This window comes from Petaurus breviceps, unplaced genomic scaffold (genome assembly GCF_028583685.1).
Source record: "Petaurus breviceps papuanus isolate PSGF00001 unplaced genomic scaffold, PetGlider_PUasm1.0 563, whole genome shotgun sequence".
NCBI classification, from domain to species: Eukaryota; Metazoa; Chordata; class Mammalia; order Diprotodontia; family Petauridae; genus Petaurus; species Petaurus breviceps.
Window position 1 is genome coordinate 233,281 of NW_027186380.1, and position 27,216 is coordinate 260,496.

Sequence of the window (27,216 nt, forward strand, 5' to 3'; positions counted from 1 at the left end):
TGAAACTCAGGTCTTCCTTACTCTTGATGTGGTGCTCTCTCTACTGGCAACCTAGCTGCCACTGGATATTAGTCTTTTTCAAAAAATTATTTCATTTTTCCCCAGTGACATATAAAACCTTTTTAACCTTCATTTTTTCCCCTTAAATTTGAATTTCCTGGTCCCTTCCTGCCTCTCCCACAGTGTGTAAGCAGTCAGAAATAGAGTACATCTGCAATCATGTAAAGTGTTTCCATATTAGTCATTTTGGAAAAACAAAACAACTTGAACCAAAAAGAAAGAAAGTGAAAATGGCGGGCTTTAAGCCAATGTTCATTCTCAGTTCTTTCTGTGGTCGGCGATAGCATTTTTCATCCTGTGTCCTTTGAGTTAGTCTTAGATCATGGTACTGTGAGAATAGCCAAGGTATTCACTGTTATTGAAATGATCGTGTTGCTGTTACTGTGTACAATGTTCTCCTGGTTCTGCTTATTTGACTCTGCATCAGTTTATGTAAGTCTTTCTAGGTGTATGTGAAGTCATCCCGTTTGCAATTTTTTACAGCATAATCACATTGCATTTCAATCATGTCCCCCAGCTGTGAAGACGTCCCCATTCGTGGGCATCTCCTCAATTTCTAGTTCTTCACCACCACAAAGAGCCATTCTGAATACCCTTCTGTAAACTGGTCCTTTTCCCTTTAAAAAACATTATCTTTGGGATACTGACTTGCTTGTGTTATTGTTAGGTAAGAGGGCATGCAGAGTTTTGTGGCCCTCTCAGTATACTTCTAAAATGCTCTCCAGAATTGTTGGATCAGTTCACAACTCCACCAATAGTGTATTAGTGCCCCAGTTTTCCCACTTCCCTCTCGTCTTTATCATGTTCCTTCTCTGATTTATTAGTCAATTTAATAGGTGTGAGGTGGTAACTTTCCACTTGCTTAGACCTGACTTCCTTTGTGAGAAAATGTTTTGTAATTGTGTTCTTATAATTCCTGGGTTTGTCTTGGAAGATTGACTCCCAGGTATTTCCTGTTGTCCACAGTTACTTTCAATAGAATTTCTCCTTCTGTCTTTTGTTGTTGGAATTTTTTGGTAATATATAGAAATGTCAGTTATTTCTGTGGGTTTATTTTATATCTTGTAACTTGGCTAAAATTGTTAGCTATTTTAAGTAGCTTTTCATTGATCTGTTATTTCTGTAGTTGATTGATGTAACAGTTTGGATATATGAATTTTCTCCCAAGGACTGCTTTCACTGCATAAATGTTGCTATGGTGTCTCATTGTTGTCATTACCTTACAGGAATTGTTATTTCTTTGATTTGTTCTTTGATACATTTATTCTTTTGGATTAGTGAAATTTTTAATCAGTCTTTTCACTGCCCTTCAGTGAATGTAAGTTTTTTGTATAATGATCTGAATGGGAAGTGCTTTATATTTCTGCTTCTCTGCATTTGATGATGAGGTTTTTATGCTCTAATCCAAGTGCAGTTTTTGTATGAATGCCATGTTCTGCTGAGAAAAATAATTTATTCTGTTCTCCAAAGGCCCAACGATTGAGGTTTTCTAAAATTTATTAATGCTCTTACCTTTCTTGTTTATTTTGTAGTTAGGTTAAGCCAATTCTTGGAGGGGAAAGTTGAGGTGCCCCCACTAGTATCGTTTATTGTCTATTTCCTTCTATGACTCATTTAAGCTGTCCTTTCAAACTTAGATGCTATGCCATTTAGTGCCTATATGTTTCTGCTTCCAGCCCCTTACCTTTTACTCTGTGTATATCTCTGCTTCCAATATTTTTCTGGTAAACATCATACTGTAAGATTCTGGATTTTATTTCATTGTGCTATCCACTCCTCTTTATGGGTAAGGTCATTAAATTCATTTTTATACATATGACAAACACCTGTATATTTCCCTCCATCACATTTTCCCCTTGGTTATCCCCTCTGTCTCAGTTTTCATGTTATCCTTCTTCAACAGTGATTTATTTCTCACCAACACCTCCACCAACCCGTCCTTCCTTCTATTTGTCCCCACCCCCTGTCCCTGTCCCCTTTAATTTATGTATAGGATGAGATAGATTTCTATAGCCAACTGAGCATGTACGTTATTTCTTCTTTCAGTCAGTTTGGATAAAAGTAAGGATCAAGCCCCCCCTTACCATCTCCTCCACCTTCCCCTTCAGTGTAACTGCTCTTCTCTTCCCCTTTTATGTGAGATCATTTCCCCCCTTCTACTTTTCTTAGTGGTAGAGTACAATTTCCCTTGGGCTGACCAGGTTGTTCAGATGCCAAAATGATTTTTGCATAAACACTGTTTTATGCAGAAAGCATGCAAGGAAGGCTCTCACATACATAGTGGTTAAAAGAACTGATTAAAGGAAATGTCCAGTCTTTCTGAAGAAGACCCCGCATGGTGTGCCCATCTCACAGAATGTGCTGTGTCCTGTGAGCAAAGCAGAATTGCAGTAACTCATAAGAATGGGAAGATGTGCATATTGAGAGCCATCCCCACCCCAGATGTTCACATGCACTATTTGTGCCCGACCTCTGGCAGGGCCTTTTGGGCCCCTTACTCTGATCATCCATGGTCAGACACACCTTGACCCTGACATAGTGATGTCTTTCAGTCCACTTTAACACAAAGAGAAACAAAAATGACCACCCACGATAACTAAATATTATATTAAAGACATACATGCTCTTGCAGAATGAAAGTCATCATAAAGCAAAGGCATGAGACATTTGGCCCTGGCCCATCACACTGGAGTAGCCTCAAGCCCTCAGAGTGACAACAGCTGTTTCTGCTTCACTTGGCTGGAAGGTCTCATGTCCCTCAGTTCAGTCCTGATGGTAATTACTGTGTTTTATGGATCCTTTCTATCTTACGTCTACAGAAGACTTGGTTTCACCTTCTCAGGAAATAAAGTAGATCTTTTCTTTCTGTTTCCTCTCTTTTCTGTAATCACACAGACACTCCTTTCCCTTCCCAGAATACCCTGTCCCTGTCAGCTTCTCACATACTCTCCACAGAATGTGAGAGGGAAGGAGTTCCCATCGTCTTCTCTCTTTCTCCTCCCCAGATCCTCCTCCCTCACACTTCCAATACTTACTTTCACACACATTTCACAGGGAGGCCCATCCCATAGTAAGATCTTTAAAACTTTATTCCAGCTCACCCTGCCAAATGCTTCTTTGAACATTTCATTGGCCTCTTATTGGCCATGGTGTTGACTCTGACACTCATGAATGGTACAAGCACTGAGTAAATCCCATTTCTGTGCTTCAGCTTTCTCCTCTTACTTGAGGAAGGTTAGACTACAAGAAATCTGGAGTCTCCTTCAAGTCTAAATATTGTGACATTTGGTGATGTAGGAGTTGGTGACATTCAGGGATGTGGCTGTGGACTTCACCCCAGAGGAGTGGGGCCTCTTGGACCCTCTTCAGAAGGAGTTGTACAAGGAGGTCATGCTGGAGAATGCCCAGAACCTGCTCTACGTGGGTAAGGACACTTCCTCTGTTCCCTCTAAATGTGGTATCAGAGGCAATATCTTCATTCCTGAGTGTGCTGGTTTTGAGCATTTATCAGTTACTAGAAAGGGAAAAGTGCTGGTCTCCTGTGTCCCAGAGACAGGGTCCTCCTGCTGTCACATTTCCCTATAAAAGCTCAGTACCTTGTGTGAAGAGAATCAGGAGGTTGCCTGATTGCCCCCCGAAGCTGTCTCTTCCCAATTCTAGGTAGCTTGAAGTCCCAGATGAGATCAGAGTTGAAGTATCTCACGTGTGGAAGTCTTCCCACATGATGTAGTCCAGTCTGTCCCTGCACCTGAATTTTTTCTGCCAAATCTCTGACAACTGCTCAGGCAGCTTTTTCCTGCACCTTCCTCTTTGGGATGGGCCAAGTATTTAGGGCATTCTTCTTTGTGAGGAGCCTCAGTTTGTAGCTCCCAGCTATAGGTGGTAGGGCACATTTGTCCTTCTTCCTTTACATTGTCCCAAGTTCCAGCCCAGATGGTGGGAAAGGAAGGAAGGGAATAAGCATTTCTGTTCAACTGCTGTTCACCAGCTCTTGTGCTAAGTGCTTTCTTTACAATATGTTGTCATTAAGTGATATTATTACTCCAATTTGATATTTGAGGAAACTGAAGGAAACAGAAGTTAACTGAGTTGTGCAGGAGCACACAGGTAGTAACTGTCTAAGTCTGGATTTAAACCCTGGAAGTCCTGCCTCCAAGCCCTGGGCTCTCGGCAGTGTACTACCACCTGCCTCTAATTTCTAGACAATGGAAACTATGCAATGAATCCTTCCTCCTGTGAAAAAAGTGCCCCACGACCAATTTTTTTTTCCAGTTTGGCACCATGATCTTCTCCCCATCTCTCCCCAAAGCTCCCACAATAAATTCTATGGAAACTTTGCTTCAGGACTTCTGGGAACGATGCTGTACTCTTTGCTTACTAGCCCCTGTCAGTGACAGGAATAAGAGAGTGGCCCCGAATCAGAATTTGGACTAACCGAGGGTCACTGAGTTCCCCAGCAGGAGAATCTCATTAGAAGAGGCAAAGCCTCTCTGTAGAATTCCAAGGTTTTTATAGCTGAGGGAGAGAGGAGTAGGGGATGTGACAAGGCCAAAGCTGATTCAGCAGGGTCTTATTTTCAGGAGCTTAAAGCTGAGCTGGCCCATCCTATTTGGGTTACTGACTTTAGAAGCCTTAATGGGAGAATAAGCCATATCTGTGCTACTATGATAGAGTGATTCTCAGAATAAAGTAGCTTTACATGCACACTCATTTCCCTAAGCAGGCCTAAATTATGTGTTTTCTTCATCTTCACCCTGATTCCCCATTCCCAGGGCTGCCGGTTCCCAAAAAAGATCAGATCTCTTATTTGGAGCAAAGGGAAGCCTCATGGCTGCTGGAGCAAGAAGACCTGAGGAGCTGGCATCCAGGTGAGTCAGGGGAAAACAGGCATATGAAAGCTGTGATGACAAGAGGCTTCCTGGTGTGGGGCTGAAACAAGTACTAAATTTGGAGCCTGACTAGGAAATATTTTTGAGACACTTTTTAGAAGTGGAATCCTGAACAAGTCACTGAACCACTGTACCTCAGTTTCCCCATCTGTAAAATGAGGGATTTGGACACCATGCCTTTCAATGCCCTTCCAGTGATAAATCTGTGATCCCATATAAAGTCATTGTTTGGAATTTGGGGGCAGGAAGTGTCCTGAAAGAGCAAAAGGGGTTAGGCTTTCCAATATGGGCTCTTTCTTAGACCTTCTTCAAGTGAGTGAGAATTTATTAAGGGCCTGCTCTGTGCCAGACCTCCTGATAAGCACCAGGCATATAAAGAGATACAAGGAACATCCCCTGCTCTCCTGGAGCTCACAGAGTGGGGGAGCAGAGAACATCCCAACAACAGTGTGGAAACCTGTTTTGGACTGGACATAGGGGAGCTCACTGTGAGAGGGCAGGCCCTAAGACTAAGGAGGACTAGAAAGGCGTATTGTGGAAGGTGGGCTCTAGCTGGGGCTTCAGGGAAGCCAGCACAAGCATTCTAGGCATGGGGCTGGCACAGAGCGTCCCCAGAGTTGGGAGGTGGAGTGTCCTGGTCACCGGACAGAAGGAGGCCTGCACCCCTGAAGTACGGCATGTTTGGGGGGAAAATAAGATGAAAGAAAATGAGAAGAGGAGGAGGAGGAGGGCAGATGGTGAAGAGGCAGGTGATTAACAGCCCCAGAGAGGATTTACATGTGATCCTTTTGCTAGGGAGGCAGTCGTGCTGTTGTTCAGTCATTTCAGTTACTTCTGCCTCTTCACGATCCCAGCTGGGGTTTGCAGATACTGGAGTGGTTTTCCTTTAACTTTTCTGCATCATTTTGCAGATGAGGAAACTGAGGCCAAGAAATCTAAGTGACTTATTGCGGATGACACAGCAAGTAAGGGTCTGAGGCTGGACATGAACTCAAGCCTTCCCGAACTTTGCTCTATCCACTCTACTTCCTAGCTGCCCCAAGGGAGACAGTTAGGGAGGTATCAAAGGATAGCCCTGCTACAGTGACATTGTACAGACCAAATGTGTTGTGGACCCAGACAGCCTGGCTTTATGGTTTTCCCTCTCTCCATTCAGCAGCATCTCAGGAGTAGCAAAGGTTGCTGCCTTACTTAGAATAAATACAAGAGTGGGCTTTACATAAAACACGAATCTGTGCCCCTCCCCTGATCTCTGAGGCTCCATCATGGGCCTGTTCTTAGAGAATCATTGGCCGTATTCTTTGAGGTGACAAGTACTCTTTGTTTGGGGAAATGGAAATTCAAAATTCCCAGGTGTCCCATAGCATGTGATGCTTCAGGAGGTAGAAAGAAGTCTGTGTGATCTTCACTCTGGATCTGATCAGTTCCTACCGTGTTTCCCCGATAATAAGATCTATCCCGAAAATAAGCCCTCCCCTTACTGTGTAAGATTCCTCTAAAATAAGCCCTCCCCTGAAAATAAGCCCTATTGAGATTGCTACTGTAGTGAAGGTGATCCCCTGTGCTACACACTACATTACGGTACCCTCTGTATGCACCATCCCCCCCCCCCCGGGTGAAACGCATGCCGCGCTCCAAGCTGCATCCAATCAGAGCTGCAGCAGTGAGCGCGTCATCCTGTTCTTTATTGAATTCATTATTGAATAAAGGTACATTTTTTTGTTCACATTTACCTGTTTATTAAAATTGCTGTCAATGTTCATTAAAATAAGCCCTCCCCTAAAAATAAGCCCTCTGGTGTTTTTCTGTCCAAAAAAATTAATAAGACAGTGTCTTATAATCGGGGAAACACGGTAGCAGGATTTGAAACTGACAAAGGTCACTCACTATAGGGGTTATAGTGCAAGAGCCAGAAACAAAACTGGGGCCAGAACATGCATTTGCCACCTGAGAGACTAGAGTAGTGGGATTGTGGTAGAGGCTGAGGCCCTAGTGTCAGTCCTGGGCCGAGTCAGTCACTCAATATGCATGGATTAAGCAACTCTAGTTTTCTAGGCATTCATCTCAGGTTTTGGAAGGGACAAGTGAGTGCTTGCTGTCAAGGAGCTCCCAATCTGGCATAAAAACATGGAGATGGTTTGAGAAGAAGCAACAGATTGGGAACATTGGTCTTAGCTGATTTATAGAAAAGAGGGTGTTTGGGAAGGGAAAGAAACTTATTCACTGGAATATAAGACAACTCAAGGAATGAGGCTAATAATGGTTTAAGAAGGAGAGGAGAATTAGGGAGGAATGTGAAAATCATCATAAGCATGATAAAAACAGAGACACCTCAGAGATATTGTGGGTTTGGTTGCAGAGCACTCAGCTAAATGAAGAGAGCAATAAAGCAAATCACATGAATTTTTTTTCTTTCCCAGAGCATATAAAGGTTCTGTTTAAATTACTCTCTTGTCTATTATGCATACAATCCTATTGAATCTAAAATATCAATGTGCATGCCTTAATTCAAAAATACGTTCTTGCAACAAAAATCTAACCATCACCTGAGCCTTCCTGGAGCCATGATCTTGTTGCTTGTGGAAGCTCTTGCCCAGAGTTGATACCTTTGGACTGATCAGCCTGGAGGTTGCTCCAGGGTGGGGATGACTGTGGCAGTTTCTTCAAATAATGTGATGATGAAGTCTTCCCACGTTGATTAATCCTTCTTTTCACTTGAACACTTAGAGCCCATCATGGATTATTAATTGGCCTCTCTTCAATACCATTGTGTGACAGGGAATAGGAAGACGCAAAGAGAAGAAGGGAAGAAGTTAACATGGTATAAAAAATTTTCTTAATGGCAAAAGAAAAGAAAGTTTGATGGAGAAAGGCCCTCTAGTACCATGGACAGAGCATGCCCACTTGCAGAGTTGCATTTGTAGTCTCAGCTACTCAGAGTCACTGGGGTCACTCAGCCATTGTAAGCTCATGCCCTGACTTGTGAATATAATGAGAATGTTGTTCCTGCTATTGTCACTGGTGTTCCTGAGGATCCAATGTGATTGTCTCTGAAGGTCTTTGTAAATCAAGTTGTCCTGCAGATGTAAACGAATGGCATTTTAAAATGATTGATTCTGTCCATTGAACTTTTTTTCATTTTTCAAATGCTTTATGAACTTCTGATTTACATCATTCATTTCTGCCAGATTTTGACTTACACATTTTTTCCCCGTTCTTCCCCTACCCACTGCCCTGAAATAGCAATCCCACAGGATATCCCCTCCTCCAATCTCCTCTCTCCCATATCTTCTCCCATGCCCCTTTGACTTTTCCAGTAGGACATGGTGGATCTCTATGCCCCAGTGCCTGTATATCTTATTTCCCAATTATGTGTAAAATAGTATTAATAATAATATATATACATATTTTTAAACATTTGATTTTTAAACTTTGAATTCCAGATTCATTCCCTTCCTCCCTTGACACCCACCCTTACTGGGAAGATAAGCACTATAGTTTGTACATGTGAACCTAATGCAGAACATTAACATAGTAGATATATTGTAAAAGACTGACTATATTTGCCTCCCTCCTATCCCACCTCCCACTTGTTCTATTCTCTACTTTGATCCCATACCTTTTGAAAAGTGGGTGCTTCCACCTTCCCTTCCACCATCCCCCCTCTCATTCCCTTCCCCCCTGCTCCTCCTGTAGAATGAGATACCTTATTTAGTGTGTATTTCATTCCCTCCTCAAGCCAAATTCAGTGGGAATAAGGTTGACCCATTCCCTTTTGCCTTCCTATTCTTCCTCTCCATTGTAACCATTTTCCCTTGCCTCTTCTATATGAGATAGTTTACCCCATTCTGTCTCTCTCCATCTCCTCTCATTATATTCCTCTCTCACCTCTTAATTTCACCTTTTAAGTATCATCCCTTCCTATTAAATTGGTCCTGTGCCCTCTGTCTGTGTATACCTGTTAACATATATACACACATTCACATATGTATTCATATGCCCATATACCCTCATATATAGACATATATATATATTTCTATTCCCTTCAACTATTTTCATACTGAGAAAAGTTTCATCTGTTATAATTATTGTTTTTCCTTATAGGAATATTAATAGTTCAACTTTGATAAGTTCCTTATGATTTTTTTCCCGTTTTACCTTCTCTTGCTTCTTGTATCTGAATGTCAAGTTTTCTATTCAACTCTGGTTTTTCATCAAGAATGCTTGAAAGTCCTCTATTCCACTGAATGACCATATTTTCTCCTGAAACATAATACTCAGTTTTGCTGGGTAGGTGATTCTTGGTTATAATCCCAGTTTCTATGACCTCCAGAATATCACATTCCAAGACCTTCGATCCCTCAGTGTAGAAGCTAACAGATCCTTGGTTACCCTGATTGTGCTTCCACAATATTCAAATTGTTTCTTCCTGGCTGCTTGTAATATTCTCTCCTTGATCTGGGAATTTCAGAACCTGTCTACAGTATTCCTAGGAGTTTTCTTTTTGGGATCTTTTTCAGGAGGTAATTGGTGGATTCCTACAACCTCTATTTTGCCCCCTGGTTCTAAAACAGCCGGGCAGTTTTCCTTGGGAATTTCTTAGAAGATGATTTCTAGGTTCTTTCTTTGATCATGGCTTTCAGGTAGTCCAATAATTTTTTAATTATCTCTCCTGGATCTATTTTCAAGGTCAGTGGTTTTTCCAATGAGATATTTCACATTACCTTCTATTCTTTCATTTGTTTGGATCTGTTTAACAGCATCTTGATTTCTCATAAAGTTATTAGCTTCCATTTGCTCCAATCTAATTCTGAAGCAATGATTCTCCTTAGTAAGCTTTTGAGATTCTTTTTCCATCTGGCAAATTTGTCTTTTTAAGGCATTCTTCTCCTCATTGCCTTTTTGAGCCTCTTTTGCCATTTGAGTTAGTCTATTTTTTAAGGTGTTATTTTCCTGCGTCAGGCTGTTGACTCTCATTTCGTGATTTTCTTGCATCGTTCTCATTTCTCTTCCCAATTTTTCCTCCATTTCTCTTATCTGCTTCTTAAGGTCATCTATGGCCTGTAACCAGCTTGTATTTTCCTTTGAAGCTTTTGGTGCAGGAGTTCTGACTTCACTGTCTTCCTCCTGTTCCATGCTTTGCTCCTTTTTGTCCCCAAAATAGAAGTCTAATATTGGGTTCTTCTGTTTGCTTTGTTTCCTTTGCCTGGTCATGTTACCACTCAATTACTTGACTTTTGGGCTTTTTGCTACAGTAAGACTCTGCTACCAGACAAGGGAGCTTCGTATCAAAAGCTGGGATTTTCTCAGCTACCGGAAATATTAGTTGGGTCCCCTTGCTGAAGCCTCCAAACACTCTGGCAAGCTGGACACACACCCCAGGACTTCCACCCTAGACTGCAATCTAGATCCAAGCAGGTTAAAGCAAGAATGATTATTCCTCAGACTGGTTGCTTGGTCCCCTCACACTCTGCAGGCCAGGAGCTGAAGCTGCCATGTTGAGGTGGCTGCACTGCAGCCCTCAGTGGCTTCTCACCCTGGGGGCAAAGGCCAACCTCATTCCCAACTACTGGTCCCAAAGTCCACACTGCATTGACCTCTCACTTTGTCCTTAGCATCTATGTGTTCATAATTCTGGAAACCACCAAAACTGCTGATGACCTGGAGTCCCTCCATCCAGCAGCTGGTCAGGCCCGCGCTGGGGCTAAAACCTCGTGTGGGGCTGGGCTCAGCTCCTAGAGCGCTGCACTGGCTGCTTACTGCCAGCCTGCCGGGCTGTCCTCAGTGGGAGGTTAGCTTCTATGTGTCATTTTGTGGATTGTGTAGCTCTAAAGTTTATTCAGAGTCCCCTTGTACATGAATTGGGGAAGGTGGAAGCTGGAGCCGTGTGGAAGTCCTGTTTCTACACCGCCATCTTGACTCTGCCTAGTATACCTATCCATTGAACTTTGAAAAATTTTCTCATACCTGGAGAAGTAAAATGTAGATTAGTTAATTTATTTTATCCCAAAGGAAGGGAGGGATTATAATTATATATGTGTGTACATGTTTCTCTGAATATATATTTTATTTTTTGTTTCTGGCAGGAGAGATTGGACCTAAAATGCAAGAGACTACTGAAAAGCCAATCATTTCTGTGAATATAAATCATGAGAAGACTGTCAGGAGTGATGGTGCCTGTGAGGTCACTGGGAGAGAACTCTGTCCTGTATTTCTGAGAGTCCACATAGGAGAGAAACCATATGATTGTCATCATTATGGGAAGGACTTGAGTCAACAGTCATCCCTTAGTAGCCATCAAAAAATTCAGGCTGAAGAGAAACCACGTGAGTGTTGTGAGTGTGGGGAAGCATTTAGTGAAATCTCATCCTTCCTTATCCATCAGACAATTCACAGTGGAGAGGAAACTTATGAATGCAATCAATGTGGAAAGGCTTTCAAAGTGAAATCTAATCTAGCTGGACATCAGAGAATGCACACTGGAGAGAAACCTTATGAATGTAATCAATGTGGAGAGTCTTTCCAACAGAGTTCCCATTTAACTGTACATCAAAGAATCCACACTGGAGAGAAACCTTATGAATGTAATTCATGTGGAAAGGCTTTTAGACTGAAATCTACACTTACAGAACTTCAGAGAATCCACACTGTAGAGAAACCTCACGAATGTAATCAATGTGGAAAGGTTTTCAGGCAGAAATGTAGACTTATTGTACATCAGCGAATCCACACAGGAGAGAAACCTTATGAATGTAATCACTGTGGAAAAGCTTTTAGATGGAGATCTGCTTTTGTTGAACATCTGAGAATCCATACTGGAGAGAAACTTTATGAATGTAATCAGTGTGGCAAAACTTTTAGGAGAAGCTCTTCTCTTGCTGACCATCAGATAATCCACACTGGAGAGAAACCTCATGAATGTAATCAATGTGGAAAGGCTTTCAGAGAGAAATGTAGACTTATTGTACATCAGAGAATCCACACAGGAGAGAAACCTTATGAATGTAAACATTGTGGCAAGGCTTTTAGGAGAAGCTCTTCTCTTGCTGAACATCAGATAGTCCACACTGGAGAGAAACCTTATGAATGTAAAAAGTGTGGAAAAGGTTTTAAAGGGAGATCTGGTCTTGCTAAACATCTGAAAATCCATACTGGAGAGAAACCTTATGAATGTAATCAGTGTGGAAAATGTTTTACAGTAAATTCTTCTCTTGCTGAACATCAGATAATCCACACTGGAGAGAAACCTTATGAATGTAATCATTGTGGAAAAGGTTTTCGATGGAGATCTGCTTTTGCTGAACATCTGAGAATCCATACTGGAGAGAAACCTTATGAATGTAATCAGTGTGGCAAAGCTTTTAGGGGAAGCTCTTCTCTTGCTGAACATCAAATAATCCACACTGGAGAGAAACCTTATGAATGTAATCAGTGTGGCAAGGCTTTTAGGAGAAGCTCTTCTCTTGCTGAACATCAGATAATCCACACTGGAGAGAAACCTTATGAATGTCAACAGTGTGGAAAAGGTTTTACGAGAAGCTCTTCTCTTGCTAAACATCAGAGAATCCACACTGGAGAGAAACCTTATGAATGTAATCAGTGTGGAAAAAGTTTTGCGAGAAACTCTTCTCTTGCTAAACATCAGAGAATCCACACAGGAGAGAAACCTTATGAATGTAATCACTGTGGAAATGGGTTTAGAAGTAGCTCTGCTCTTACTGTACATCAGAGAATCCATACTGGAGAGAGACCTTATGAATGTAATCAGTGTGGAAAAGCTTTCAGAAGGAGGTCTTATCTTGTTGGACATCAGAGATGTCACACTGGAGAGAAGCTTTATGAATGTAATCAGTGTGGAAAAGGTTTTACAAGAAACTCTTCTCTTGTTCTACATCAGATAATCCACACTGAAGAGAAACCTTATGAATGTAATCAATGTGGAAAAGGGTTTAGAAGTAGCTTTGCTCTTACTGTACATCAGAGAATTCATACTGGAGAGAAACCTTATGAATGTAATCAGTGTGGAAAAGGTTTTACAAGAAACTCTTCTCTTGCTCTACATCAGATAATCCATACTGGAGAAAAACCTTATGAATGTAATCAGTGTGGAAAAGCTTTCAGAAAGAGGTCTTATCTTGCTCTACATCAGAAATGTCACACTGGAGATAAGCTTTATGAATGTAATCAGTGTGGAAAAGGTTTTAGAAGCAGCTCTGCTCTTGCTGTACATCAAATAATCCACACTGGAGAAAAGCCTTATGAATGTCATCAGTGTGGAAAAGGTTTTAGATGGAGATCTGGTCTTGCTAAACATCTGAGAATCCACACTGGAGAGAAACTTTAGGAATATCATTAATGCATAAATGCTTCCCCACAGGGCTTGAATCTTGCTCAGCATCAGAGAATCCACACTGGAGAGGAACCTCATGAATATCTGGAATGTGATAAAACTTTTTACCTCTACCATCTCCTCCCAAAGAAATGTGATGAAGGATGTGTCCAAGGACACAATTTCTGGTCAGTGGTTTCACTAATTCGGGCTAGTGAATATTCCATAACAGAGTGGTCCTTTAGCTCTGTCTTGTGAACTAGGAGGAATCACAGAGAGGTCTCAGCACTTATGTGCCCTCAGATAAGTGGATGTTGCCAACAGGTACAAATCAGCTCTGATGCTTAGACATGATTGAGAATGAAGATTACAGCGAGAGGCAGGCTTATCTTCATAGGGTTCTGGGGGACTTGACCCCTCCCTCAGTCGTGGACCAGGAGACTCTTCTGTTCCCAGACCAGCCTTACGCACAGCGGTCTAGACACAGCAGGGAATCTGCTTCCCCCTGTGAGCTGGCGGACAAAGGCCGCCCCACCCCAGTCCCCCAGACTGACATCCCTTCCTCAGGTGGGGGGGGGCTCTCACCTTCCCAAAATGGGGCCCCCCAGGTTTCTGGACCTCAGCTCTGCCCGCAGGAGGCCATTGGAATGGGGAGCTTGGTCCTCCATCCATAGGACAGGAGCAGCCCCTCCTCTTCCACCCTAGCTCCCACTCTGCAGGAGATCTCGGGTGATATCATCCCTCCTTCCCAGTCAGGGGATGCCCAGGAGGCCCAGGTACCTCCTGGGATGAAGGCCCATGGAGTCTGCTTCCCTGCCCAGAGATTGCACATCCCCATGCTGTCTGGAAGGACATTGGAGGAGCCCAAGCACGTAACTACCTCACTGAGCCATCTGGGCTCCAGAAGGGCTCACGCCCTTCTCCCTACTCCTCCCCCTCTGTGCACCATCTTTGGCCCCATCCCATCCTTGACTTCGCCTTCCTGTTCAGTGCTGAATGTTCTGTCTAGAAGTCCAGACCCCACTTTGGCCTCAGCCAATTGGAATCCATAGGAGACCCCACCTGGGCCCTGCCCTGCCCATCCTTGTTAAACCCTGGTCACTTCAAGCACTGATTACATTTCCCAGAAAGCAGGTCATCACAACATAAACAAATCTTGCCTGGGAAATCAGGGAGTAGCCTCACCCTTCAGCCTTGTGCCAGACCTCAGGGAGGCTCCAAGGAGCTACTTCCTGTCCATGCCTGCTTGAGCATGTGCAGTTTCCCCTTAGGGCCCCCTCCCCTGGGACTGGGAGTTGGGTTAGGTGACCTCTGGGGATGGATCCTGAGGATGGTCCTGTGTCCCAGCTCCAGGTGAGCTGCAGGGTCCCAGGGAGGTTGAGTCCCAGGTTACCAGAGGAGTGAGGCCCCAGGGAGGCTGGCTGAGTCCTCTGCTGCTGGCTCTGTACTTGCACCTCCCTGATAGATGGCCCTGCAGCCCAGTCCTTAGCACAATATTTGCCTTATTGACCACTGAATATTATAGGCCTTCCAAATGCTTAGGGGCTGCTAGGTGCCACCTAAGTGCATTTACAGACGTGTGTACAAATACATTCATACCTACTCATCTAAACACGTATATCTACATTTCCTAATTGTTTTAGCATATCTAGGAGTCTTCCATTTAGATCTGTCAGTACTAGATAAATTTAGAATTAAGGAAAAGAAAAGAAATTTATAAAAGTTAGATGAAATTTAGAATTAAGGAAAAGAAAAGAAATTTATAAAAGTTAAATGAAATTCCTGGAGAAATCCGAATGAGAATAGGATGGAGTATACCTATTACTCAGCTGTGCCTGGCACCTTCACAAAATTTGACACTGTATTAGGGCAGAAAAACAAGCCTATAAGATGTACCTTTTCAATCCATAAGGCAGGCAGTGTTGGGGAAGGCATCACCCAGTCTGCTGCTTTGGTACCATCTGCTATTTGTCACATTGCAAATATAGAGGAAGTTTAAGGGGTCCCTATAACTTGTCTTTTTGAGTTTTCATAACACCTCAACCCCATCTCTCTCTTCCTGTTAGCCCTCATGGGTCAGTGATTAGGGAGGGACTGTGAGGCAACTTTCTTTGAAGAGTAAGTTGGTGGGGGTGGTGTTAAATTCATTATTTTAAAATAATTTAATTTTCAATTTATGGAGCATAAGAAGCCTTTCCATAAAAGAGGATAATAAAGAAAATGATTGTATGTGAAGCTACAAATCTGGAAATACCTGCAAATAGGCCAACTTACTATTCCTTACTGAATACAACAAAATGATCCTGGAAATTGTTTTTTCTTTCGAAATTTAGAGCCATCCCCACCCCTGATGTTCACATGGACCGTGCATCTCTGCTCTGTGGCAGAGCCTCAGGAGCTTATATTGTTCTGATCAGCCTTGGTCAGACACTCTGTTCCCTGATCCTGACATAGGGACGTCACATTGGTTCACTGAGCACAAAGACCAAGAAAATGACCAGCTATGGGGACTAAAGATCATGTTAAAGAACATGTGCTATTGAGGAATGAAAGGCATCTTAAAGGGAAGGGGTAAGATATTCTGGTCATGCCACATCACACCTCAAGCCCTCAAAGTAATCACAGATAATATTCTTTCACTTGGCTGGAAATTCTCATACTCCCAGCTCAGTCCAGATTGTAATTACTGTGTCTTATGAAGCCTTTTCATGTTTTATCTAGTGAAGGTTTTGTTTCAGGTTCTCAGAAAATAAAGTAGATCTTGTCCTTTTCTTTCCTCTCTATTCTCTAATTACACAGAAATGCCCCACTTCCAACCCTCTCACTCCAACCACGCTATCCTTGCCAGCTTCTCCCAAACCCTTCATAGAATTTTCTTTGTACCATTGTTTTATCAGTTTTGATAAGAAAGAAATTTGAAATCATCTTCTCTCTTTTGCCTCCACACATCATTCCATCTCACATACTTTCTCTTGGATTGCTCAGGGAGGCACATCCCATAGTAAGACCTTCCTCAATTTTATTCCAACTGACTATGTCAAATGCTTTTCTCAAACTTCCATTGGGCTCTTAATAACTATTGTTCGGAGTGGCCAGGTAGCACAGCAAGTAAGAGCACTGGCTCCAGAGTCGGGATGACCTGGGATCAAATCTGGGCTCAGACACTTAGCACCCACCCAGAAACACCTGGCTGCATAACCTTGAGCAAGTTACTTAACCCCAACTGCTTAAAAAACATAAATAACTATGGTTCAAGTTTTGACTCTGACACTCAACAGGGTTACAACCTTTGGGTAAATCCCCTTTCTGTGCTTCAGTTTCCTCCTCTGGCTTGAGGATTGGACGACATGAATTCTGGAGTCTCTCACCTCTAAACCCTGTGACTCTTGATGATTTAGGGCTTGGTCACATTCAAGGATGAGGTTGTGGACTTCACGCCAGAGGAATGGGGCCTCTTGGATGATGGTCAGAAGGATCTGTACAAGGAGGTCATGCTGAAGAATGCCTGGAACCTGCTCTCCCTGGGTGAAGGCCCTTGCCTTGGCTTGGGAACAGTTATAAATTCATAGAAACAGAAAAGTGCTGGTCTCCTGTGTCCTCGAGACAAGGTCCTCCTGCTACCTAATTTTCATATAAAAGTCACTCCCTTTTGGGAAGAGATCCTGGGGGTTTCCTGGTTTCTCCTGAAGCTGTCTGTTGCCAATTCTAGGGAGCTTGAGGTCCCAGATCAGATCAGTGTTGGAGCATCTCAGGTGTGGAAGTAATCCCACATGATGTAGTCCAGCCTCTCCATGGCCATGAACTTTGTCTGCCCAATCTCCAAATCCTGCTCAGGTGGCTTTTCCCTGCACCCCTTTCTTTTGGGATGGGCCAAGTATTTAAGACCTTCTTCTTTGCGAGAAGCCTCAGTTTGTTGCTCCCAGTTCCTGGCTGTGCCTGTTCGGGCACGTTTGTCCTTCATATACCTTTACATTGCCCCAAATTCCAATACAGATGTTGGGAAAGAAAGGGAGGGAATAAGCATTTCTGTTCAACTGCTGTTCTTCAGCTGTTATGCTAAGTGCTTTCTTTACAATATGATGTCATTAGATGATATCCCCATTTCATGTTTAAGAAAACTGAAGCAAACAGAGGTTAAGTGACTTGAGCAGAGTCACACAGCTACTAACTGAGGCTGGATATTTTTTTCTTTTTGGAGGGGGCAGGACAGGGCAATTGGGGTTAAGTGACTTGTCCAACATCACACAGCCAGTAAGTGTTAAGTGTCTGAGAGCAGATTTGTACTCAGGTCCTCCTGATTCCAGGGCCGTTGCTCTATTTACCTGAGTCTGGATTTAAACCCTGGCATTCCTGACTTGAGGCCCAGGGCTCTCTCCACTGCACTTCCAGCTGCCTCTAATTTCTAGATAATGAAAACTTTGCAATGGGGCCATCCTCCTATGAAGAAGGTGCACCAAGAGCAGATTTTCTAATTCCACATTCGCTCCATGAGCTTCTCTCCATCTCCACAAAGCTCCCAAAATAAATGCTATGGGACCTTGCTTCAGGACTTCTGGGAACCTTCCTGTACTCCTTGTTTGCAAGCCCCTGTCACTGGCAGGAGTAATAGACTGGGTAAGAATCAGAATTTGAACCAACTGAGGTTCACTGAGTTCCGCAGCAGGAGAATCTCACCAGAAGAGGCAGAGACTCCCTGAAGGAAGAGTTCCAGGGTTTTTATAGGTTTCAGAGAGTGGGGAGCAGGAGAGGGGACAAGGCCAAAGCTGATTCATCAGGGTCTTGCTTTCAGGAGCTCAAGGCTGATCTGGCCCATCCTAGTTTGGGTTCCTTGCATTATAAGCATCACTAGGAGACTAAGCCAGATCTGTGTGAACATGATGGAGTGATTCTCAAAGTGGAGGAGCTTTGTATTCACACTCTTTTCCCTAAAGAGAACTAAAGTACAAGTTTTTCTCCATCCTTATCCCTGATCCCCCATTCCCAGGGATTCGAGTTCCCAGAGAAGATGTGATTTCTTATTCTGAGGAAAGGGAAGCCTCATGGCTGCTAGGTCAAGAAGGCCTGAGGAACTGCTTTCTAGGTGAGTGAGGGGAAAGCAGGTGTGTGAGAGCTGGGATTACAAAGGCTTCTAGGTGTGGGGGTGAAACAAGTGCTAGATTTGGGGGCAGGAAGGCCTGACATGGAATTCTCTTTCAGACACTTTTAGCTGTGGGTCCCTGGACAAGTCACTGAACTATTGAGCCTGTTTCCCCATCTGTAAAATGAGGAAGATGGACACCATGAAATTAACCTCTCTTCCAGTGATTAATCTGCCATCCTATAAGCAGCCATTATTGGTATTTAGGGACAGGAACTCCCCTGAAAATGCAAAAGTGTTTAAACTCTCCATGTTAGGCTCTTTTTTAAACCTTCTTCATGTCAATGAGCATTTATTAAGTGCCTGCTATGTATATGCCAGGCCCTCTGCTAAGCGCCAAGGATATGAGATAGAAGCAACATGCCCTGCTCTCCTGGAGCTCTGAGACTGGGTTTGGGAGGGGGGACAGCCAACATGCCAACAACAGTGTAGAAACCTGTTATGGACAGGACATACTGGAGCTCACTGAAAGGAAGGCTTGAATATGGAGGGGGACTGGAAAGCCTCATTGTGGAAGGTGCTTCAGGGAAGCTAAGGTGAGGACTCTAGGAAGGGGCATGGTGAGGAAAGCCTTTGGAGGTATGAGGTGGAGTGTCCTGTTCACAGAAGCAAGTGGACGGCCATACCACTGGATTATAGAATGTTTGCTGGGGATATATACTGAGAGAAAAGAGAAGGGTAGATGATGAAAGGGTAGGTGGTTAAAAGCCCTAGGGGGGTTTTACTTTTTTTTTTTTTTTTAAGCAATCGGGGTTAAGTAACTTGCTCAAGGTTACACGGCCAGTTATTTCTGGGTGTGGTGCTGAGTGTCTGAGCCCGGGATTCGATCTCCAGGTCATCCCAACACTGGAGCCGGTGCTCTTACTCGCTGAGCCACCTGGCTGCCCCTTCTAGAGAGGTTTTATATTTGATCCTTTTGCTCAGGAGTGACAGGAGGTGTGGTCAGTGCAGAACTTTAAGTACATGAACTCTGACAAGTGGGCGGAGGAATGACTGCTGTTGAGGGAGACTTGAGGCAGGTGACCCAGGCAGCAGTTTCTTGCAATATCTCAGGCATGAGGTGATTGGGGCCAGAACCAAGACAGGAGCAGTTTGGGGAAAGAAGGGGGTGTACAGGAGAAATGTTACCAAGGTGGAATCACAGGCCTTGGCAGCACATTGAATATGGGGGTCAGGAGGGTGAATGTGTGACAGTCAGTGAGGAGTGCCTGACACCTCATTTGTGAGCCTGCACTATTGGGGTCATGCCTTGGAGAGCCTTAGGAAAGAAGCAAGATGGGCTGGAGGTAAAAGAGTGAGCTTAGTTTAGATACTTTAGGAGACTAAGGGAGACATGTCCCTGAAACCCAGAAAGAGAGAGAGAGACAGAGAGAGAGAAAAGGGTCATTTATCAGAGGCTGCAGAGAAGCCAATCAGGCCTAGCATGAAGAAATGGCCACTGGATTTAGCAGCTTTGAGATTTTGGTAGTTTTGGAGAGAGGAGTTTCCACTGAACAATGAAATTGGGAGCTGGACTGCAGAGAATTTCAGAGAAAGCAAAGGAAAGGACTTAGAAACACCAGTTGTAAATGTTTAACCAAGTTGTTTAGCAAAGAAATGGAGGAAAGATATTGGAAAACATCTCTTGTGGTTGAATGGTTCAAAGTGTCCTTGTCTTGAGGATTAGAGAGAAATGGTTTTATTTGTGGCAGTTGGGAAGGAGTCATTAGTGGGGGAGACTGAAAAGTAGTAGTGAAATAAAGGGGATGCTGGAGAGGCAGTAAACTGAGGAAGATGTCGTGGTGGGATGGGATGATTTACACAGGCACAGGAGTTTGCTGTAGCTAGCAGAGGAAGGATGATTTCGTCTGATAGTGGTGTCAAAGAGGAGTTTAAGTGTGTAGCAATGAGAGGAGCATGGGTAGAAAGTTTAAAATAGGTATAAATTATTTGCATGAAAGATGTGAAAAGAAGTTTTAAGGTTTTTAAAAGCTTGAAGATCTCTTTGGCTCACTCAACTCTGGCCAAGTTGGGTGCCTACAAGGAGATAAGATAAGGGACTTTTTCCCTCAGATCAAAGAGGCAAACAGAGGAGCATTTCACCCTTTCCTGCCTCACCTATTAGAGAAAAAATTTTGTGTGTTGGAATGCTACTAAAAATCAATTTGACCTTATTCTGGTCATTTTAGGGAATGTGAAAAAGTTAATTAGTGTCACTCCTAACTTGATGCTAAGATAAGTCAGAATTTATTCTACTTGGCATTTAGGCATATTGGAATATTGCTAAGATCGGATAAAGAAACATTTAAAAGGTGAAAGCTTCAAGCTCTCCATTTTCAGGGATGTGGGACAAGGCATGCCTCTGGGATTTTTCCAGAGTCCCAACCCCTCTAACTGCGGGTTGAAAGCTTTTCACTCTCTAAGAAATTCTTAGGAATAAACAGAACACTGAAGTGCATGTTAAAATTAGCTGAAACCGTTTTTACAAAAATTCATTAAAGCCTCGTCCCAGATTAGGCTAAAAGAGAGTGCTAAGGATTAATAGGGAATTTAAATTACCCTCCCGAATCTGACAAAAGGAAGGAAACATCCTAAAGTTATCAAGGACCCCACTAGCAACAGCCCTGAGGCTCCCTGAAGCCCACACCTTTAAGCAAGCCCATAGACTTCTCCAATTCAAACCCCTACATCCATTCTCAGGCTCTGTAGCCCTGAGGACAGGAGAAAAACTTCTGCACTCGAGAAGCCCAATTTTTATCATTAATTTTTGCAAGTGATGATTTGGAAACCAAATTGATGTCATAATGTCACATGGGGATCATTGTAAGCCAGAAATAGTGTTAGATAAGCACATTTTTAATCTGAATTTTGTTGGAATTAAAAGATAAAGAACTTGTTTAAAAACAGTTATGTCACTTACATTATATAATGTTTATATCTGCCATATAGAAAATCAGGTATTTACTCATCTACTTGAAGTTAGAGGGGAGGTTTCAACTAAAGCAATTTGATTATCAATTATTTGGAACTTGTAAGATTATTGAATTATTTTATTGTTTTTATGCTAAAAACTTAAAATTGTTGATTAATTAATGTATGTAGAAAGGAAGAGACTGGCTGAAAACTTTCTTTTGGATTAATTCTGCCCATTCGGATCATTCCTTCTCTATATGTGAGAGTTAGTAACACAGGAGAATAAGCATAAACCCCCAGTGTCTCCTGCTTAGAATCCATATCAATCTTACTCATGTTGTAAAACTGCCAAAAGCCCATGGAAACTGTCTGTAGGGGCAAGGTCATTCAGCCTGAGAAAGGAACTTGATTTAATTGTAACTTGCCAAGAAAGTTGCAAAATATTAAAAAGATTTCTAATAATTTGGCTTTTACACAAGGACAAGTTAAATTTGAGAAATTAAAATGTTCAATGAAATTCTTTACATAGGAGAAACCTAGTAAATATTTATTGTTTGTTACAGCTCTATGGGAATAAAAAATTAATCATAATTGTCTATGAGCCATGATTTGGTGAAAGAATTTTTTTTAACTACTTAAGGCTCACATTAAGAAGATTCTAATATCAATAGCTTTTAAAGTACTGTGATCAGATTCATTTACTATAGCATTTTTGACTAAAACACTTTTAATATCTAAAGAATTCTGCAATCAACTAGAAAATCAACATGTTAATAATACTTTGGGATTTATGTTACTTAAAGACATTTTTCTCTACCTTGTAGACTAAAACATTGTGTGCTATCTAAAGAATTCCACATGGTGGAGCCAAGATGGTGGAACAGAAGCAGTAACTTTTCTAAGCTCCTCTGTGAGTCCCTAAACTTTAAAAAGTGAATCTGGATGGATTTTGGAGTGTCAGAATGCTCTGAGAGACCGAGCATGGCAGAATCCAGCCCAGGAAAGTGCCCACGTGGTTCAGGGCAGGGGGAGTGCAGAGCACATGGGGGCTGCAGCATCTTACATGAGAGAGTGGACTACAGCAGAGAGAGAAGGAGCCCCAGCCAGCAGACTCACCCACCCCAAGAGGGATTCGCAGCCTTCTCACCACAGGACTGGAGGATCCTTCATGGCTGGGTAAGAGAAAGCTCAGGGCCCGCAGCAGAGACGGCAGCTTCTCCTGGGGCTATCAGCCCATAGCCTGGAAGTTTAAAAAGCACCTGCCTGACTTTCCAGGGGCCAGGATGGCAAAGTAAACTGTGGCTGCTCTGATTCCCCCTCCCTGACCAAGAGAACCCAGAGATAAATGTCCCACCCAGAGTAAAATCCTGAAATAGCAGAAATAGCCTCAGTCTTGGGAGTCAAGGAGAAAGGGTGTAACTGAGGCAGTAAGGTATCTGAAGAGAAGATCAAGAGGGGTCCCCAAAAACCCCACCTTACTTGACCAGCAAGAGCCTGCCTGAGCTGTAGCCCAGGGGCATAGAGGCAGAAATCTGAAGTGGCCAGACCACCCCTCCCCCCCCAGATTACTCTGTAAGCCTCAGGGAAACTCAGGGGAAACACTGAAAATCCTGGCCTTGGCCTCAATCTAGACACCCAGAGGATACAGCACACAAAGCCAACAACCAGGCACCTAGCTCCCAGCCTGAGAAGCTTGGGTCAGAGCCAAGAGCAGACTCCAGGAGCAGAAATACACTTTAAAGGACAGGAAATAGACAATTACTATGGGCCAGAAGCAATTTACAAAGGCAAGATCAAAGACAATAGAATCCTATTATTCTGAATGAGAAGAATCACTTTCAGTAAACACCATGGACTCTGTGTCCACACCTGAGACCACAGATGGAAATATGAACTGGTCTCAAGCCCAAAAAGCATTTTTGGAGGAGCTCAAGAAAGATTTTAAAAGCCAAATTAGGCAGGTAGAAGATAAATTTAAATCTACAGTGACCAAATTGGAAAAAAATCTCACTGAAGAAAACAAATCTTTAAAAAGTAAAATTAGTGAACTAATTGGAAAAAAATACCTCCTGAAAAAAGTATCTTCAAAAACTAACTGAAGAGAATAATTCACTAAAAATTACAATTAGTCAAATCGAAGCTCAGGACTCTATGATTTACGAAGAGTCAATCGAAGAAAACATGAAGATTGAAAAATTGCAAGAAAGTGTAAAAAATCTCGCTGGAAAAAACAACTGACCTGGAGAACAGATCCAGGAGAGATATCTTAAGAATTATTGGTCTACCTGAAAGCCATGATGAAAAAAAGCATCCTGGACAACATCCTCCAAGAGATTGTCAAAGAAAACTCCTGAAATCCTAGAATCAGAAAGTAAAATAGTTATCAAAAGAATTCAACAGTCTCCTCCTGAAAGAGATCCCAAATTGAAAAGTACAAGAAATATAGTAGCCAAATTCCAGAATTACAAAATTAAGGAGAAAATATTGCAAGCAGCCAAAAAGAAACAATTCAAATATCATGGGACTACAGTCAGGATTACACAGGACCTACCAGCTTCTACATTAAAAGATCAGAGGGATTGGAATTTGATATTTCATAAGGCAAAAGAGCTAGGATTGCAACCAAGGATTAACTACCTATCAAAACTGAGCATAATCTTTCAGGCAAGGAGATGGTCATTTACTGAAATAAGGGACTTCCAGACTTTCCTGATGAAAAAGCCACAGCTCAATGGAAAATCTGATCTACAATTACAAGACTCAAGAAAGACATAAAAAGGTAAACAAGGAAAACACACACTCACACATACACACACGTACACTCATGCAAACATGCACATAACTTGGGATGCAATAAAAGCAAAATGTTTTCATCCCCATATGAGAAGCTGACTATCAATATCGAAATTTATATGATTATCATGACCTTTAAGAGGGTGTAGGTATAAATGAACTAATCTGATGATTAAAAAAAACCTTATTAAGGGGGTCAAACAGACTGTAATGGAATAAAAGGAAAGGATGAGACAGAAAAAGGTAAATTATGCCAAACAAAGAGGCATAAAAACACACTATAGAAGAGGGGAAGGAAAGAGGGAGAGGAACATCATTTGAACATTATTCCCACTGGTTTTGGTTCAAAGAGGGATGAACATAATCAGTTAAGTTTAAGATTATAATGTGAAAAGATCAGAAAGGCTGTCGTCATTGAGTTTGTACACTATATACTTTATATGGTTACTGAGGTTCCACTTTGCCTCAGGTGATAAAAGATGAAGGGGAACCACTTAAGATGAGAAAAAAACACAGAACAATTGAGTGCAGGGCCCAGAATTTGATAAACTCAAGGACATAAATGGTTGGGGAAAGGATTTCCTCTTTTAACAAGCACAGCTGAGAAACCTTGAAAGCAGTTTGGTAGAAGAAAAATTATTCTCCCGGTCTCCACCTAGGAATGGACATGACTGGAAATGTCACCAGTGAAAATCCCTATAAAGGAAGATGGAGGAGAAGGAAAGAGAACCCTGAGGTCAGCATCCCCACACCTCCTGCAAACAGATGGGAGAACATCATGGCCCAGCCTGAATCCTGAGGGGGAAGCCAAGAAAACACAGGGAAGCCTGCTTCCAGACTGGGTCAGTGTAGAGGGACAGAGAGAGGTCTGTGGGCTTGGGGAAAGGGGTGTGGGCAGGAAGGGCATTGCTGAACATTGCAGATGAGGGAGAGGCTGTCCAGCAGGCCAAGAAGGGGCCCAGAGCAAGGCTGAAGAGGCTTCAGCTTTTGAAGTCTGCAGGAACATGTGGTATCTAGAACCCCTCACTTACTGCCCAGTTCTGGCTTGGATGCCCAGGGCAGATTGGAGGGATTTGCCCCTAGATTTGGAGGTTCCAAGCAGAGGGCAGATGCTGGGCCCTGGGCTGGGTATCAGGGAAGGAAAACATTCAAAACTAACAGCAACTGTGGTTCTGATCCCAGGAGCAGAGGTCCTGCTGCCTCCTTCCCCTACCTCTTTTATCACCTGAGGCAGAGTGAAACCTCAGGAACCATATACAGTATATATTGCACAAACCCAATGACTACAGCAACATTAATGGGAAGACCAAAGGAAGTGGCCCTCTGAATAAAGTAGAGGAAAAAAAGGACTCAAGTTCTGGCAAGTCTTATAGTGACTGAGTCCATCAGTAATTTACTGAAATGCCACATGGAGCCAGCCCACAGACATATTGCTCAGACTGAAACAGGTCAGGAAGTTACAGATGTATAGCAGGAAGGAGGAAAGGGAAGCAGATGGTTTTGGCAGCACTGAAAGCTTGCAGGTCCCTGGCAGGAGCTTTGCCAGAGAACCTCAAATAACACCAAACACAACACCCCAAGAAAGAACATCCTGGACATTCCCTCCAGAATGTGGAGAGAGCCTGTCCATGATATCAGATTTATGGGCAGAAAGGAAACTGAAAGAATAATAAAATTAAGAATCCCACCATAAATGTTATCTTGGTGACAGGGATGCACAAAACACAAACCCAGAAGAAAAGAGTTAATTTCAAAGTGTCACCAAGCAAAGCCTCAAAGAAAAGCACAGTGTCAGCATAATTTCAATGAGAATTTCTGGAAATGAGCATGTAAGATTTAAGAATAAAACAATTTTTAAAAATTTTATGAGAATAGGAATCAAAAATGGAAAGGAAATTAGATCTGTTGCAGACTCAGAAAGGGAATTGAAATCTTGGCCTCAGAGCCATAGAAGTTGCCCAAGTAACAAACATGTATATGTGTATATATATAAAATACATGTATTTGATAATTTTATGATATATATACACACGTATATACATATATATGTATATATAAAATATTTTAAAAACACTGCCATGTTTGTTTAGAACTAGAGGACTGTGTAGAAGTAGAAACAATCTATTGTTCCTCTCTGGAAAGAAACCCTCACAAATGAAAACTCATAGGACCATCCTAGCCATAATCCAGAGCTTTAAAGTCCAAGAAAAAATGCTGCAAGTATCCAGAAAGAACTCAGACACCTAGAAGCCACAGTCAGGATCTCATGATTTAGCTACCCCTCATAGAATATTCCTTGGAATATTCCTTAAGACAAAGGCTATCAGTTATCAACCAAGAATGACTTACCCACCATAAATGACTAAAATTCTACATGGGTGATGATGGCACTTTAATGAAATAGAGGACTGCCAGCCATAAGTGATGAAAAAAGTAGGGCAGCACACAAACTTTGAATTGCAGATAGGAGTCGAGAAATACAAAAAGGAAAAATAATTAAGGAAAAAAAAAGGATCAATTGTTTGTATTCTAATGTGTACAACTGATACACAGATCTCCTTAGAATCATGATCAGGTGATAAGAGTCATTAAACAGGAAGTCTTGGAGTAGTTATTCTGTGTCTCAATGTTCTTGAAAGTGTGGCAAGGGAAGGTCAGGGAAAGACACCAGGCTGGGGACCAGGGAGAGTGAGGGAAAATGGAGATGTGGAAGTAGAAGTCTCTCTGACAGAGGAGGATCTGGTGGTCAAAGAAGCTGTCTCCTCAGAACTAGTCAAAGGAGGAGCTCTCAAGGAGAGATGATGAAATAGGATACACACATCCTAAGACAGGAAGGATTGCTACAAGCATCTCCCAAGTCCCAATTGACTTGGAAATGCAGCCAATGGAATGGCCAGAGAAGAGAGACTCCTTGTGCGAGAGGATGACCATATAGGGCATCTCAGGATCAAGCCCCAGAAATACTCCCATGATGTTGGGCATAGTGTTGTTTATCCTTTGTAGCTGAATAGGACCGTGCCATCAGGGAGGTGATGTCATGAGGTGGAAGTGAATTGGATTGAAGTGAGAGAGGGCTGTGCAAAGTCACCAGCCTCACTTTCTCCTCTGGAGTCATC

The 27,216-nt window shown here is 42.6% G+C and overlaps 2 pseudogenes; one reads left to right on the forward strand and one right to left on the reverse strand.

The window, feature by feature from the left end:
• The window catches only part of LOC138173106 (zinc finger protein 850-like), a 784,878-nt pseudogene that overhangs the window by 205,132 nt on the left and 552,530 nt on the right, over positions 1–27,216 (reverse strand).
• LOC138173090 (zinc finger protein 850-like) overlaps positions 1–27,216 on the forward strand; it is a 56,870-nt pseudogene that overhangs the window by 2,945 nt on the left and 26,709 nt on the right.